General features: G+C 39.2%; 1 long non-coding RNA gene across 1 annotated transcript in view; it reads right to left on the bottom strand.

Moving 5' to 3' along the window:
* Positions 1–1806: 1806 nt before the first annotated feature.
* LOC108176667 (uncharacterized) overlaps positions 1807–18208 on the bottom strand; it is a 113908-nt gene continuing 97506 nt past the window's right edge. The window contains exon 8 of the long non-coding RNA XR_011379789.1: positions 1807–6073. This is a non-coding gene — a long non-coding RNA (uncharacterized lncRNA). The remainder of the gene's footprint in view (positions 6074–18208) is intronic.

The raw sequence follows: 18208 nt of genomic DNA, 5'->3' as shown, positions 1-18208 counted from the left end.
AGTTCTCATAAAATGTGTTATTTTGAAGAAAATATTCATAGATGTCAAAGTAGTTTGGAATCAAAATCAACTTTCCTTTTAGTTCTATTTTTCTTTATTTAAAATACTTTTACTTATTTATTTGTATTTACATGAAAGGCAGAGTCAGATAGAAAGAGAAAGAGTGAGAGACCGAGACTTTTTCATTCATTTTTTCACTCGTCATATTCCCACAACAGCTAGGGCAGCATCAGCCTGAAGCCAGGAGCTAGGAATCAATCTGGGAATCCCAAGTGGGTGTCAGTGATCCAGCCACCTGAGCCTTTACCTGCTACCTCACCAGGTGTGCATTAGCAGGAAGCTGGAATAGGAAATGGAGCTAGGACTTGAACACGGGCATTCTTATTTGAGGTGTAGGCATCCCAAGCAGTGTCTTAACTGCTGTACCAAACATCGTCCCTAAGTTTCATTTTTCCAATGACTTTTTGTAATACCCTCATATTATTGCCATATACATGGTATCAGAGTATAAATGTACCAGTTTTAAAATTTGTGTCTATTTATTTTATATATTTGTGGGAAGGAAAGAGAGAGAAAAAAAATGTTTATCTGCTGGTTCACACCTCAAATGCCTGCAACAAACAAGGCTGAGACAGGCTAAAGCCAGCAGCTGAGATATCAATCCATGTCTCCCACATGGGTGACAGGGAACCAATTAGTTAAACCATTACTGCTGACTCACAGGGTCAACATTAGTAGGAAGTTTGAATCCACAGTGGAGCTAAAAATTATACATAGAAGAAACATTCCTCAGCACAATCAAGGCAATTTATGACAAACCCACAGCCAGCATCTTATTGAATGGGGAAAAGTTGGAAGAATTCCCACTTTGATCCAGAACCAGACAAGGATGCCCATTCTTACCATTTCTAATCAATAGAATCCTGGAAGTTTTAGCCAGAGCCATGAGGCAAGAAAATTGGAAAGGAGGAAGTCAAATTATCCCTATTTGCAGATGACATGACTCTATATATAAAGGAACCAAAGGACTCCACGAAGAGACTATTGGAACTCATAAAAGAGTGATAAAGTAGCAGGATATAAAATTAAAACACAAAAATCAATAGCCTTTGTATACACAGACAGTGCCATGGCTGAGAAGGAATTTCTAACATCATCCCATTCGCAGTAGCTATAAAAAATGAAATACCTTAGAATAATTTTAACCAAGGAAGTCAAAGTTCTCTATAATGAAAATTACAAAACATTAAAGAAATAAGACAGAAAAAAATGGAAAAAGCTTCCATGTTTGTGAATTGGAAGAATTAATATTATCAAAAAATCCATACTAGCAAAAGCAATTTGCAGATTCAATGCAATCCTAATCAAAATACCAATGACATTCTTCTCAGGTCTAGAAAAAATCCATATGAAAACATAAGAGACCTCAAATAGCTAAAGCAATCTTATACAACAACAACAAAGCTGGAGGCATCTCATATCAGATTTTAAGACATGCTAAAGGGTAGTTATAATCAAAACAGCCTGCTACTGGCAAAAACATAGACATGTAGACCAATGGAACAGAACAGAAACGCTAGAAATCAATCCACACCTCTACAACCAACTTATCTTTGACAAAGGAGCTAAAATGAATCCCTGGAGCAAGGACAGTCTCTTCAACAAATGGTGCTGGGAAAACTGGATCTGTACATACAGAAGTATGAAACAAGACCCTACCTTATACCTTACACAAAACTCCACTCAATTTCAAGCATGGAAAGCCAAGACACTCTGGCAAAAAAAAAAAAAAAAAAAAAGAAAGAACTAAATGAAAGATCTCTGTGAGTGAGATCCCAGTGGAAAGGACAGGCCATCAAAGAAGGAGGTACCTTTCTCTGAAGGGAGGAGAGAACTTCCACTTTGACTATGACTTTGTCTAAATAAGATTGGAGTTGGCAAACTCAAGAGGCTTCCATAGCCTTGGCAACTCATGACGAGAGCCTTGGGTGATTCTGACCTCATAAATAAGAGTGTCAATTGTTAAATCAACAACAGGAGTCACTGTGCACTTACTCCCCATGTAGGATCTCTGTCCTTAATGTGTTGTACTATGTGAATTAACGCTATAACTAGTACTCAAACAATACTTTATATTTTGTGTTTCTATGTGGGTGAAAACTGTTGATTTCTTTACTTAGTATATACTAAGTTGATCTTCTGTATATAAAGATAATTGAAAATGAATCTTGATGAAGAATGGGATGGGAGAGGGAGCAGGAGATGGGATGGTTGCAGGTGGGAGGGTGGTTATGGGGGGAAAAAGCTGCTTTAATACAAAAGTTGTTCTTTGGAAATTTATATTTATTAAATAAAAGTTAAAAAAAAAAACTCCACTCAAAATGGATCACAAACATAAATCTATGACCCAATACCATCAAAATACTGGAGAACATTGGGTAAGCTCTACAAGACATTGGCATAAGCCAAGACTTCTTGGAAAAGACCCCAGAAGCACAGGCAATCAAAGCCAAAATGGACAAATGGGATTACTTTTGCACTGCAAAAGACACTCAGAAAAATGAAGAGGCAACTGGTAGAATGAGAAAAAATATTTGCAAACTATGAAACATAAAGGATTAATATTCAGAATATACAAAGAGCTCAAGAAACTCAGCAACAAAAATAAACAATCCAGTTAAGAAATAGGCAAAAAGAATTGAATAGGCATTGTTCAAAAGAGGAAATTCAAATGGCCAACAGACACATGAGAAAAAGTTCAGGATCACTAGCCATCAGGGAAATGCAAATCAAGATCACAGTGAGGTTCCATCTCACCCCAATTAGAATGACTCTCATACAGAACTCTACAAACAATAAATACTGATGAGGATGTGGGGGAAAAGGAACCCTAATCCACAGTTAGAAATGTAAACTGGTGCAGCCACTGTGGAAGACCATATGGAGATACCTCAGAAATCTGAAAATAGATCTACCATATGACCCAGCTATTCCACTCCTGGGAATTTACCTGAACAAAATGAAATCAGCAGATGAAAGAACTATCTGTACCCCCATGTTCATTGCAGCTCAATTTGCAATAGCTAAGATATGGAATCAACCCAGATATCCATCAACTGATGACTGGATAAAGAAGTTATGGTAAATACACTATGGAATACTACTCAGTGGTAAAATAAATAAATAAATAAAATCCTGTGTTTTACGATAAATTGAATGCAAATGGAAACCATTATACTTAGTGAAATAAATCAATCCCCAAAAGACAAGAAACCATATGTTTTCCTTGCTCTGTGATTAACTAATGGAGTACCTAAAATGTAATGTATTGGAATGAAAATGACATTTTGAGATTTAATGATCGTTTACAGCCCTTGTGTCTACTGTTGAGGAAAAGTGTTCTTTTTTTCTTCATACTGTTTGTTGAACTCTTTACTCAGGTAGGGTTAATTTTATGAGTTTAAAGTAAACTGAAAATAGATCTTCGTAAAAATTTAGAATTGGAATAGAAGAGAGAAGAGGAAAAGGGTGGGAATGTGGGCAGGAAGTAGGGTAGAATGGGAAGTATCACTAAGTTCCTAAATATGTATATATGAAATACATGAAATTTTTATCCCTTAAATATTTTTAAAAATTAAAAAAAATTAAAAAGCACTGGAGCTAAGACTCAGTCCCAGGTACTCCAGTATGGGATGTGGGCATCTTTACCGTTGGGCCAAATGTTCACCACCAAGTACCAGTTTTATCTTCTAAAAGATGTAAACTAAGATATTACCTGGTACTTCTTATTCTTTTTTTTAGAAACAGATTTTTTTATGCTCACTAAGCTGAATAAACTGCTGAACTTGTAAGTTGATGGGAGATTCCTTAAAATGATAGATAGGAGGGAGTCTCAGGTTAATTCAACAGCTGGATTTCTAGACTAATATGACCTGTAAAGAAAAATGAGCTATGGGATGCTAAAGAGAAAAAGGAGCACAGTTTAATTAAAACTGGCTCAGGACGAAAACCTTAATGAATTGCAGTCCCAAAACAGAGCAGAACTCGAGACCCACAGTTCCTAAGGGAACTGTCAATAATAAAGATGCAATTATCTGAACTGATTGCTCACGAGACTCAACTTGTTTTCGATAACGCCACATGTTGTTTCCCAGGGCATAATGGTCTGGCAGAGAAATAACCTGGCAGAGCATGCTGAAAATAGCTGCTTTATAATTACATTGCTACCTTCTGTGAATCTGATAATGAGATAATATCTGTTCCACAGGAATTAATCATGCATTCAGAGAGTTCTATATTAAATGTCACACAAATGAAATTTCCGCTTGGTAGATGCAACCTCGTCACAAAAACCTCTGGGTAACTGCATTAAAAAATGAATTTTGGATAATAGAAACCAGATTTGCCATTCTTATTAGATCATAAAGGAAAATTTTAATCTACTGGAAGGGCACAGCCTCCTGCTGCCCATGCCTTCAGCATCCTGAGTGGATTTGAGGGGTGACTGGAGCTTGTGTGATTCTTTGGGGATCCCTGCAAGACTCCAGTTGTGTTGACAATTGTGTTTTTTTTTCAAAGCCCTGATGTTCGATTCCTACTTCTGCTATAACAAATTACCACAAATTTTGTAAGATAGCAATATATGTTTATTTTATAATTATGGCAATCAGAAGTTTAAAGTGGGCCTATATAGCTGCATTCTTTCTGAACCTGCTATGAGAAAATCCATTTTCTTGGCTTTTCCAGTTTTTAGAACCTGCCTTTATACCTTGCTCATGATCCCTTCTTCCATCTTCAGAGCTGGCTGACAGTCTCTTCTTTCCTCTCTGAACTCTTCTTCCATCCCCACATCTTCTTTCCTTGTTCCTGACCCTTCAGCTTCCCTCTTATGAGAACCCTTGTGACTACACTGGGCTATTCAGATAATTCTCCCAACCAAAGCTCCTTAACTCAATCACATCAATAAAGCCCCTTTAACCATGTAGAGTAACATATTCCCAGGTTCTGAGGATTCAGACAGGTATATCTTTGGAAGGTCGTTTATTCAGCTATTACACCTCCCCCCTGAATGGTCAGAGTCATCCACAGACAAAAAGAGCATAATACACATGATATATATGAGATATAAATATTTGTGTGTGTGTGTGTGTGTGTGTGTCTTTGGAGAGAGAGAGAGAAAGAGAGAGAGAGAGAAAGTAAAGAAGAGAAAGAGGATAAAGAGAAATTGAGTGAGATGTATTATAGGATTTGTCTATGTGGTTATGGAAGCTGAGAAGTCCTAAGATCTATAGTTAGTAAGCCATGAACACTGGAGATGTAGTTCCAATCTGAGTCCAAATGTCTGAGGACCAGGAGAGTCAAGAGTATAAGTTTCAGTCTGAAAGCTGGCAGGATTGAGACGCGAGAGCTGATTTTTCACTTCAAGTCCCAAGGCAGGAAAGACCCATGCCTTAGCTAGTGCATTCAGGTGGAAGGAATTCCTTTTTCTATTCAAGTCTCCCATTGATTGGAGGAAGCCTACCCACAAGAAGGAAAGTAATCTGCTTCAATCAGTCTATGGATTCAAATGTTATGTTCTTCTAAAAACCCTCAAAGATACCCAGAATAATGTTTCACCAAATATCTGGGATCCCAGCTAAGTTGACACATAAAATCAACTAGCACAAATGCAAAAAGATTTGCATTGTAATCGGCTATTTTTAGGCAACAAGGTTCAAAGTATGATACTTGCCACTCCTGTGATGTTAAAATAGCTATCTCCAGTGGCCTGTGTTCAGCTATGAGTTCTAGGAAAGCTTACCGAATGGCTTCTATGAATTCAGAATGTTTGTGTCTCATTCAAGAGAGACTTGCAGCACAGGTAGCCAGTGACTTCTCATTTTCTCCTCTTTTCCTGTTCTGCCATCCTAGGGGTAGCTGATGCACATCAGGTATCCTCTGGTTTCCAGGCAGGAGCAAGGAAGATAGAAGGAGCAGCATTCTTTGAATTTGTGTACATCCTGTTCACCAGGATGAGAAAGGGCCATGTGTGGCTCCCAGGGAGGCAAAGCAGACACTTTGCACTTTCTGGCCTCTGCGGTGAAGGAAAGAAAACATGGAAGGGGTAAGTCAGCACCCCAAGTACCTTCTAGAGCAACCAAGAAGAATTCTTACCATTCAATCCTCTATCCCTCATCTCTTCAATTAATCAGAGTTTGGATAAGACCAACCATCGTGTGCTTTTTAAAATGTATTCTTCTACTCACCCACAATTCCACCAGTGCTGGCTCCAATGGACAGCAATATTAGCCGCCATGTGTTTACATATCACCCAAATAGCAAAAACTTAATAAAATCATAGAAACAGACTCAAGTAATAGTTGTGGTTGTAATTTTTTCTAAGCCAATTGACTAATTTTTAAAAATTTTTAAGGAAGTAAATCAACCGGTTAGCTCATTGCTCTATAGGGAGCATGCTTTGGGGCACACACCACTTTCCCATCATAGTGGCTATCCACTCAGAGAAGCCATTTTGTTCAACTTGTCTATGGATCCTAATTTCAACTGATAGGTTGGGTCAAAAATTCAAGGCTGGGCCGGCGCCGTGGCTCAATAGGCTAATCCTCCACCTTGCGGCGCCGGCACACCGGGTTCTAGTCCCGGTCGGGGCTCTGGATTCTGTCCCGGTTGCCCCTCTTCCAGGCCAGCTCTCTGCTATGGCCAGGGAGTGCAGTGGAGGATGGCCCAGGTGCTTGGGCCCTGCACCCCATGGGAGACCAGGAAAAGCACCTGGATCCTGGCTCCTGCCATCGGATCAGCATGGTGCGCCGGCTGCAGCGGCGGCCATTGGAGGGTGAACCAACGGCAAAGGAAGACCTTTCTCTCTCTGTCTCTCTCTCTCACTGTCCACTCTGCCTGTCAAAAAAAAAAAAAAAAAAAAAAAAAAAAAAAAAAAAATTCAAGGCTGTCTTCTGGAACCACTCCCTGGCTAGAGTTGATCCATCTAAGAATAGACAGCTTATGAAAATAGAGCCATTCTTTTGCCTAGAAATTTTAAATTGCAACTAAGAGTGAGCATTTGGTATCTCTGAATGAATGAATTGACAGAATCAGGGACACCTAGGTCTCTGTGTTTCATGTGCTGTTTGGGAACAGGGGAAGTTAATCCTCAGAGGACGAGAATGATGAAGCAGAAGGGAAGAAAGGAGCAGAGTTCAAGCTTTGGTAATTCTAGATCATTCTTGGAACCCAGTTAAATTCCTGATCTTGGTTTGGCTACTGACCTTTATTTGTTATAATACTGAGCTTGGCTCAATGTAGTGTTCTGTTATTTACAACCATATATAATCTATAAAATGTCAGAATATTACCTTTGCATAAAAATTATGTCTATGAAAGGATTATTTCTGTTACAGCAGAAAAAAATTATCTTGATTCACCTAAAGGCATAATTATAATCTCTAGACTATATAATTAGCCAAATTGTAGTCTCACTTTTTTGCTAACTTTAATGTACCATATAGTTTAGCAAACTAAATAAAGTATTTGAAATATCAATGATAAAATTCAGAATATAAGTATAAAATCTGGATGAAATTTCAAGAATAAATTTGAAATATTTTACAGAAATGAAACAAGTGTTAATTTTAGATCTCTGGGATAAATGACATAAGACTTTGGTGTAACATGTGGAGACACTGTGGTGAAAAGATTTGGTTAGGAGTTACTGAGTTTGAAAATTAACAAAGCCCCACATATCTATTTCTTCCAGAAAAAGCACTCTTAATATTTGATTGACAATAATTGCATCAATACTACTTTTTTCTAAAAGATTTATTTTGTTTGAAAGGCAGAATTACAGAAAGAGAGATCTTCCATCCTCTGGTTCACTCCCCAGTGGCTGCATCAGCCAGGATCCAGGAGCTTCTTCTAGCTCTTCCATGTAGGTTCAGGGGCCCAAAGACTTGGGCCACCTTCTGCTGATTTCCTAGGTGTATTAGCAGGGAGTTGGGTAGGAAGTGGACTAGCCGGGACTCAGATGGGCACTCACATGGGCAGCCGGGGCTCCCACAGTCTTAATAACTAATTATTTTTTATTTTATTTTATTTTTTTGACAGGCAGAGTTAGAGAGAGAGAGAGAGACAGAGAGAAAGGTCTTCCCTTTCCGTTGGTAACTAATTTTAAGATGCTGAAACCTAGCAGTTGAGACACCAATTATATCTCATTTAAAATGCAGCTATGCTATAAGGCACTAAATCCTGGGTGTGCGGTGGTGAGAGACTGTACTATATAACATTTTATTGCTAATTCATAAAGTTCTTTTCATAAAACTGCAAGCTGGACGATCTCAAACATTTCGTTAATGAGCCTGTTTCTACCTCCTCTGGGAATGCAGATGGGGTTTGCTTCTGGGCCTTCTGGAGGCGAATGAGGAAATGGGACTGATGAGGTTATAAATCCAGATGAAATCCTTGTGTGAAGAGATTCTCACTTGGGCCATCTGTTCAGACTGAGCTGGAGATGAAATATCAGGTGTCGCAGCACAGCCCCTGGAGGACTGGCACCAAATGATCTTCCTTTAACTGTGCCTGCAACTGATCACAAGCTGCTTTATTTCCTTTCCAGTGTGTTCATCACAATGTCATCTGCCTTCAGTTTCCCCTTGTTCTTTAAACACCTCACTGACATAGCTGACCAATCCTTTCTTTGCAATGTGCATCTCTGCGTGGACGTTCCTGACACACCTACAAATTTTGTCTTGTCTTTTCAGATGCCTGTTTTCCTTCCCCCTACCTGCTATGAATAAACCCTTTGGAAGCTTAGCTAAGGAAGCTTCATCTCCTCTTTCTGCCATGAGGAACACATTCACGTCGGTTTTCACTGACATCCGTAAGCAGGTTCCCAGCCCCTCATTTGAGTTTCATTCCTATTCCTCCACAAGCCAAGTGGACACACATTCCTCACATCTTTGGACCCCAATGCTTGTGTTTTCCTGTCTCTCTGAATGCTGTTAGTGGCTATAATCACAGACTCCCAGGTTTCAAATGGGAAATCATTTTTTTTTATTTTCCCTTCTCTTTCCCTTCTCCTTTTACAAATTGTCAATTTCTGGTTCTTCTTCCTTTGCAATTTTGTTCCTTTTGTTCCTCCCTTTCTAGTTTTCACCTTACTCTTTGGGCCCTGGTTACCTTACATTTGGACTACGGCATTGTTTGGGGGATGCTCTTCTGCTCCATGACCCTGTCCACTGCTACTACGGAGGCTGAGCCTGCAGCCCTAGCTTGGTTGCCATGGTGCTCTGAGGTATGACTCAGCCGCTGAAGATGCTCTCTGAGGCTTTCGGAGTCCAGAAAATCAATCCCAGGAGCTTTTTACCCTGACAAAACTGCATGCTTAAGTTACTATAACATTTCAGAGACCAAATTTAGTGGGAGAGTACCCAACAGGCCTTACTGGCCCTGCTGGCATCACTCAAGTCAAAGAATCTCCAGCCTGCTAGTAACTTGGCCATAAATAAGAGCATATATATATATATATATATATATATATATATCAATCAAAGGTGCTCCTAATGAAATTAAGATACAAATTACTTGATATTGTTCAGAGATGTTCCATTACTTTTAGCAGCTTTCCTGCCTCCTTATGTTCTCTAACACTTACCACAGAGCTTTGATTATTTATAAAATGAGTAGCTGAGAACAAGGAAATGCCTACATCTCCTTGTGTTTTCAGTCTTTGTACTCTCTGCATATAAGTATAACCCATCAGATGATGCTTTATCCACCATCAAATAAAATGGGTACAGACACGTATTTTGGATAGAAATGGTTAAATTTGGAATATATGCTAAGGTTATTACTGTGGAACAAAGTTTCAAATTCAAGCAGAGCTAATCAACTTCTGGTATTACCTTTGTTTACAGACTTAATCCTGTAGCTTTCTGTCTGATAAACCTGCTTCTGTTTCTTCTGATTCATTCTGTGATTTGGGAAAAAGAGATTAAGCCTAGTTATTAGCTTATACTTTTAATTAGGGAAGAGAATGGTTATTAAGAATATACTAATTGTTTACGTACACTTATATGTGTGATGTTAATAGGAGCTCCATTAATTCAGAAACTTTACTTTTCCTTACATGCAGACAATTCTGTTCAGATGAATCCAACTAATTATTTTAATATTCTTGAAAAGTATACTGATTAGAAATGCAAAACTTAAAGTGTTATTTTTAAAAATTATGTTGTCTATTTTAAAATATCCTTTTTTATATTTGGGTGTTTGCAAATCTGGATGTATCTTACAATCAGTATCAGATGAAATCTGGCAGCCACCAGGGAGACGATAAGTTCATAACAAGTTGCTAATAACTCAGCTTTTGCGAATTTAGCTCATGGTCATCCAATTGTCACCAATTAAGAACTCAGCATTAGCAACACACTGTGGTGAATTTTTAATTAAAATCATATCTTTGTCACTTAAATTTTTCCTAAAATTAATATTATGAAGCAGCCTTGAAATAAAAATTATTTTATATCCAGATTACCTGTTACCCTAGGTAACAGAGCAAAAGCAAGTGCAAAGTACTAAATTCAGAAAAATCCCCAAGATAGCAGAGGTTATTCTAGCCAATGTCAGCAACATGAAAGTCTAGCACCATAGCATCAAGCATCTAACTGTTGAAAGGTCCCAGCTGGCTTATAAAACAAGCTATTCAACTCTCAGTGGTACATCATTTAATTACCAGAAGCAAAGCTACAAATTTAGCTAAATATAAATTTCAAATGAATTCCTGGTGCTCTTTATGATGTCTCAAGATCATGATCAAGCCTGTGAATAGCAGTGTGTCGATTTTGATGGTGTACGTGACGACCAAGAGGCAACAGTGATTTAGAAAAATCTTTATATCCAAAATGTGAAGAAGGCTTAGACCAGTCTTGCTGTGTTGGTGGAATGTGTGCATCTGAGTTGACCGTGATGCTTGTCTAGAATTGATCGCATCCTGGGGTCTGCTGCTCACCCCCAAAATCACAGTAGGGAAAGGTAGCATTAGGAACATGCATTCAAATTCTCAAGATGGTTGTGATGTGCCTTACCATTCAAAGACCATCCTACACTTACAGTTGGTAGGTAATCCCCAAAAATATAGTGTAAATGTATTTGCCATCTGTGGCTTATTAAGGTAAAAAGCATATTTGTGAATATTTAATATTATGTTTCTAAGTGAACAAATAAAACCTTTGTGGTGAATTCTACAAAGAAATTTTACAACTAAAACAACTATGATAAAAAAAAAGATGTGCTTATTTATTTGAAAGGCAGAGTCGCTGAGGGAGAGACGGTGAGAAATAGATATCTTTCATTTACTCCCCAGATGGCTGCAACAGCTGAGGTGTCACAGGTGGCAGCTCTACTTGCTGCACCATAACGCTGAATTCAGCTTTGATATTTGAACAATAGTGATCTTACAAGTCCTAAGCAAAAAGGAAGCATTTGAGTTGCCGTCCAAATGATCTTGAACAGAACTGTGAGAGCACTGCCCATACACACACACACACACTGAGCTCTCACGCCAGTCAACAACAGTAGGAAGCCAAAGCTGCAGCCTATTGCGTGGAACCGGAAAAATTTAGTTCACTTGTTCAAGGAAATGGTCAAAGTCACCTAAGTTGGGGCAGAATATTTAAATTCTATTTCTAAAATTTAAAAAAAAATGCCCTATAGTGAGAACAGATCTAAATCACCTGGCCAGGTGCCTATCAGAGTAAGTATGGATAAAGTGCTCTGAACCAAAACGAACTTACTCCACAGGAGACCTTGTTTGTTGTTACACTTGAGAGGGAGAGGTGAGACACTATCAGCCAGAGATGCTGCTAAACATCTTTCAGTGCACAAAGCAGCTCCAACCACCAAGAGTTACCTGGCCCCGAATGTCAACAGCTCTGAGGTTTAAAAACTGCTCCAGAGAATAACTTTGTAAATTCCAGTTTTTTTTATTTAATTCTTAATTTAGAGAAGAAAACCAAAAATAAAACCCCTAATTTCCTTCAACAATAAATAAAGCTATCAATTTAAAAAAATACCTCACAGAAGACCCAAAGTCCTGACAATTATGTCTAAAACATTGTTTCTTCATCAACTGAAAGAAATTCTCAGATTGGCCAGTGATGTTTAAAAATGACCAACATGGGGCTGGCGCCATGCACACTGGGTTAATCCTCCGCCTGCAGCATCCCATATGGGCAAAAGGATATTGAGAGGTTAATCTTGGAAGCAGTGGTAGAGTGAGTGGGGGATCCAGTGGTCCTGCAGCAGCAGCCATGACAGCAGAGCCAAGTAAGCGTCAAGTAACAGCAGTGCCCTGCCCTGTGCCCCTAAGCAGATATTTCTTTCAGGCCCATGGCTTGTTCTTGGCTCTCTGGACCCCTAATTTTCTGCTTGTTTTTAAACCTTGATTTTCCAGCAATTTTCATCATGTCCATAAAATCTTCATATCCTTATAATAATTTATTTTCATTTTAAATTGGCTGGGGTCAGTTTTAGAGATTTGCAAGCAAGAAACCTGACCCTGACTAGTTCATGATTGGAAGGGCAAGACAGGAGAGCTCTCTAGAGTTATTTAAATAGGCAATGGGGAATACAATTTTGTAGAAAAGAATGTTGTCTTGGTTGGTGTATGCTGTTATAACAGAACACCATAAACAGGGTAATCAATAATGGACAGAAATTTATTTGGCTCATGGTTCTGGAGACTAGGAAGTCCAAGATTAAGGGGCCACACCTGGTGAGGGACTTCTTGTGGTGTTATAACATGGCATGCAAGATGTCGTAGGCATAGGAGAGGAAACCAAGCACCCTTTATGAAGACCCCATTCCTACAATAACAGTGTTAATCCATTCGTAATGTAGCCACCTCATGAAACTATAGCATTGGAATTAAGTTTCCAATACCTAGACTTCACGGGACACATTCAAGCCGTAGCACTAGGTCACCTCCCCAATTTCAAAGACTTGCAGCTCTGACCGTGAGATGTGTTTAAACTAGACAAGCATGATTCTGTGGGTAGGGAAGCAGAGACAAGAAAGAAGTTAAACCCTATAGTAGTAGCATAGATTATACTTCTCACTGGCATTTAGTGGATTTACATTTCTTAAGGTAAATTATTTAAACTTTGGCTTGTAAAATTTTAGATTACAGACCCCTAGTGCATTCTTCCTTACATTCTCATACCTCTTCCTTCTTGTCATCCTTGTCTCAGCTTGAAGGTACTTGACTGAGAGAAGCCTCCTCTGGGCTCCCCCACACTTTTTTTTTCCTGGAATTTACCATCTTCATCTTGCTTCAAACTGAATCCCCAGTGCCTAGAACAGCCATGACATGAACTGATTTTTTTTTTTGCATGAATACATCAGTGATTGAAGTTCAAACTCCTTAACCTTTTATATGCTCTCTATATTTTCAAAATAAGCGAAACTCATATTTTTACATTCCTGATATATGAATATTAGGGTGGGGTGGGAAGAGTTTATTTATTAATTTGAATAAGAATTCTAAATAGTCTAACTTAGTTTTAAAAATTAAAGGGGTAAACAATCTTTTTTTTTTTTTTTTTTTGACAGACAGAGTTAGACAGTGAGAGAGAGAGACAGAGAGAAAAGTCTTCCTTCTGTTGGTTCGCCCCCAAAATGGCCACTACGGCCAGCACACTGCGCCAATCTAAAGCCAGGAGCCAAGTGCTTCCTCCTGGTCTCCCATGCTGCTACAGGGCCCAAGCATTTGGGCCATCCTCCACTGCCTTCCCAGGCCACAGCAGAGAGCTGAACTGGAAGAGGAGCAACCGGGACAGAATCCGACGCCCCGACCAGAACTAGAACCTGGGGTGCCAGCGCTGCAGGCAGAGGATTAGCCTAGTGAGCCGCGGCGCTGGCCAGGGGTAAGCAATCTTACTACCTATAATTGCATTCTCTTCTATTAATATCAATACACTATTGAAAACTGTTGAAGTATACAGAAATCCCAGCATATAGAGCAGGAATTTCAACTATATTTAACAAAATATCTTAATGTAAGCAACACAGAGGTTGTTTACTGAGTACATAGTAAGTTACTTGATAAAGAATTAGTTGTGAACTAGGGAAGCACAATCTTTGCCTTTAAGGAACCTACAATTTTGGACGGGATTCAGGTAAGAGAAGTCTTCAAAACCCACAGGATGGCTGACATAACAGATCATTCTGGAGTATCATAGGAACATATAGGAATGGTACTTACCACAGACTGGGATGGAAAGTGGGTGATCGGTGGTAAAGCCTAAGCTGAGAATGGGTTAACTGGGAAACGGGGAAGGGAACATGTACACGAGGGAATCAGCAGGTGTCAAAAGGGGTTTCATGAAGGGCTCAAGCCAGAGGTGCACATGCTGACCATATCGTGCAGGACTGAGAAGGGGTCACGGCTCCTGGGCCATGGCTCTCAGATATGACCCATTCCTCTAGCTGATTCCTTGTATCACTGTTCCAATACGTATGTGTCTAAATCCTTTCAATCCTACACAGCCTAACCATCCCTTCTTCTGGGAAATCTTTCCTAGTCTCCCACATGGAAGAGATTTCTCTGTTTACTGTTTATTGCTTTACTTACCAGCTGTCCCAGTTGACCTGACCATTTAGGTTGTGCAGTGCACAACTTACCCATAAATGGCTCTTTTAGCTATACATTCAATGATACTTCAAAGAGGTCACAGAAATTGGAATTAAAAGATACTTTTAGGGGCAGGCATTGTGGCACAGTGGGTTAAGCCACCACTGTGATGCCAGTATTCCACATCAGAGTGCCAGTTAATGTCCTGACTGATCCACTTCCAAACCAGCTCCCTGCTAATTCCTGGGAAAGCAGCAGAAGATGGCCCACGCATGTGGACCTCTGCTGCCCATGTAGGAGACCCAGATGGAATTCCAGGCTCCTAGCCTGACCCAGCCCTGGCTGTTCAGCCATTTGGGGAGTGAAGCAGCAGATGGAAGATCTCCTTATCTCACTGTCTCTCTTTCTCTCTGTCACTCTGCCTTTCAAATAAATAAAATAATCTTTAGAAAAAGATACATATTATTTTGATGAAAAAATTTTGAAATCCAGGCGTAGTTTTTCATAATGTTCATTTCCTTATACCTTTTGAAGGCCTTTACTATTAGTATTAGTCATGTTGAGAGTTTCTATATCACAGAAATGTCCCCATTATTTCCTCTTTTTTCTTTCCTTTCTTTTCTTAAGAGCATAACAGTCATTTCAACGGTACATCTGTTGACCAGAAGGCCAACCTGTCTTCAATTCTTAACTGCCTTCCTGACAACAATGTTGAAAAACTCCCACATCTCACTGCCATCTGGTGCCATTAACCTCTGAAATCTTTTTAGACAATCTGTTTTAAAGGGTGTGTGTGTGTGCGTGTGTGTGCGTGCTGAAAGAAATATGACATATTCAGGGGCATTTTTTTTCCTTAAAGTTACTTTTAGAAATTAGAACATTTTAATTCATATCCCACAACCTTACTGTATTAAGTTAGATGTAAAGCATCAAGTGTATGATTGTTTTGGGGAGTGTCTATACTTCACAAAAATCTACATTTTGCTGTCACTTTTCTGCACACATGCAGTTTGTGCTTTCAGAAACTAACTCCCTGCAGCTCTCCTGGTCAATGCGCGGTGCTCCATGATACACCTCCTGAAGTAGTGTCAGGTTAAGGCTGTCATTTCCCACTCCTGCTCCATCTCTGAGGTGGCAGCCCCAAAGGCAACTGTGAAGGCGCAAATGCAATCTAGGAGCAGCATCATGTGAAGCCTGAGAGCTTCAGCTAGTTCATTAAGGGGACACGTGGTCGAGGAAATGAGACGCAGTACAATTCAGGACTAATGGAAAGACAAGAAAGGAAATGAGTGTGGCCACATGGTCTCAATGAAGGCTCTGGACATGCTACAAGAATCTGTAGAAAAACATACACACAATATTGGAATCTTGACAATAATCTACATTATATTTTTACAGTTTGTAATATGCTATAAAATGTTGAACACTTTATATTTCTTTTTTTCCAAGTATGCACATTTTTTCCCAAGTAGGTATGCTTTTTAAATTCATTAAATTTTCTTTCTGACTGATACAAAACTACATCTGCTACATTCATAGACAGGCTGCTTAGGACCCAACAAATCCTTTTGGCTTTTGCAGTTGCCCCTGAATTGAAGCAGAACGTGTTATTGATTTTTAACAAACTTGGAGAGCTAGTACCTCGGCTGAGAGAAGAAAAACAACAAACTTGTGATAAACAATAAATGGTCAAGCTGTGCTCTTGTCTTACAGAGAATTAACATTTCAGTCAAGGAAACAAGTATCTAACATAGGACAATATCACCCAGCCTTGCTTGTGAGTTCCTTGAATGTTTATTCATTTATGTAAGTATAGAGACATTGCTCGACTCAGTTTGAAGCAAGATTTCATAGTGAAAAGAGCTGCTGCACTCTTGTGTCCTGCCAATAATAATAATTCATGAGACTTCTCAAAATTAGTCCAAATCAGAGCATTCTAAGTGAATTTTCCTTATGGAAGTACTCGGGCATTTGAAGGCTCCATGTATACATTTGGCACGTCAGAGGTAAATGCTTTCTATCTTTGAGCTGCTAAGTAGTTCTTCCCTGATGCAGAAAGAAGTTTTAAAGTGATGATCTTACTATCAATTCACTTCCTCAAAATATTTTTCAAGGAAATTATTTATTCAATGAGTCTTCTATACTAAATCTTAATTTTTAAAATTTTTAATTGATATAATCTTTGTGCTTATTTACAGGGTACAGGATTATAATCTGATACATATATCTAATGTGTAATGATCACATTAGGGTAATCTGCATTTGCATCTCCTCAAATATTATCATTTCTATGTAAACATCTTTTTTACAGTGTTTACAATATGACATTGTTGTACGTGATGTGAAGGAAATATATATATTCAGAAAGATTATGCAAAGGAAAATGAAAGTAATGTATTAAACAAGAATTTCAAAACTAAGTACTTTTGAAAAAACTACTCAACTGTCTAATGTTTTGTGAAGGTCATGAATGATGAGCTAACACAGTCATGAAGTATGTGTAGGGAAAAGAAAATATTTAGCTCCACTCTGCAATTCTCCCTGGTCTCGCTGGTGGATCCCAGTCCCACTCACACAAATTGAGAGCCCTGTCCTGTCAGGCTGCTCTGCACACAGATACTCTATTGAGATGCCAGCAACGCCAACTTCCAAACAGCAGATTGGTCCAAGAACATGTAGTGATGGCCCATGGAGTAAGCAAGAAAGCTTCCCCTATGAAAATTTCTGTTGCTAAGGCATATCAGAGAGTAATAACAACATTTAACAGGTCTCCAGACAGTTCATGGGAAATGTATATTATGAAAAGAGTATTATGTGGGGCCAGCACTGTGGCGTAGTGGGTAAAGCCACCGCCTGCAGTGCCGGCATCCTATATGGGTGCTGGTTCGAGTCCTGGCTGCTTTACTTCTGATCCAGTCTCTGCTATGACCTGGGAAAGCAGTGGAAGATGGCCACATCCTTGGGCCCCTGCACCCACGTGGGAGACCTGGAGGAAGCTCCTGGATCCTGCCTCCTGGCACTGGATCAGCAAGGCTCTGGCCATTGTGGCCAACGCGGGAGTGAACCAGCAGATGGAAGTCAATCTCTCTCTCTCTCTCTCTCTCTCTCTCTGCCTCTCCATCTCTGTGTAACTCTTTCACATAAATAAATACATCTTAAAAAAAGAGTATTATGCATGGATTTTTTACACAAAATAAATATCTTTTCGAATTTATTTTATTTTTAGTTTTTATTTTAAGGGCAGAGAGACAGATAAGCAGGATTCCAACTGCTTGTTCATTCCCCAAATGCCTGCAACATCCAGGGCTGGACCAACATGAAGGCAGGAACATTGAATTCTATCTGGATCTCCCAAGTGAGTATGAGGGGACCAACGTAGCTTGAATTATCATCTGCCTCCCAGGGTGTCCATTAACTGGAAGATGAGTGGGAACTGGAGGATCTGGGACTCGAAATGGCACTCTGACATGGAATGCAGGCATCTCAAGTGACAACTTAACAGATGCACATAACACCCATTCCTAAACTTATCTTTTAATTTCATTTTTCCCTGAACATTTTGAAATCTCATTGTAATCTGAAAAAAAT

Source organism: Oryctolagus cuniculus, chromosome 11 (assembly GCF_964237555.1).
Source record: "Oryctolagus cuniculus chromosome 11, mOryCun1.1, whole genome shotgun sequence".
In the NCBI taxonomy this organism is placed as follows: Eukaryota; Metazoa; Chordata; class Mammalia; order Lagomorpha; family Leporidae; genus Oryctolagus; species Oryctolagus cuniculus.
The sequence above is the reverse complement of the archived record's forward strand: the minus strand, read 5'-3'. Positions and strand labels throughout refer to the sequence as shown.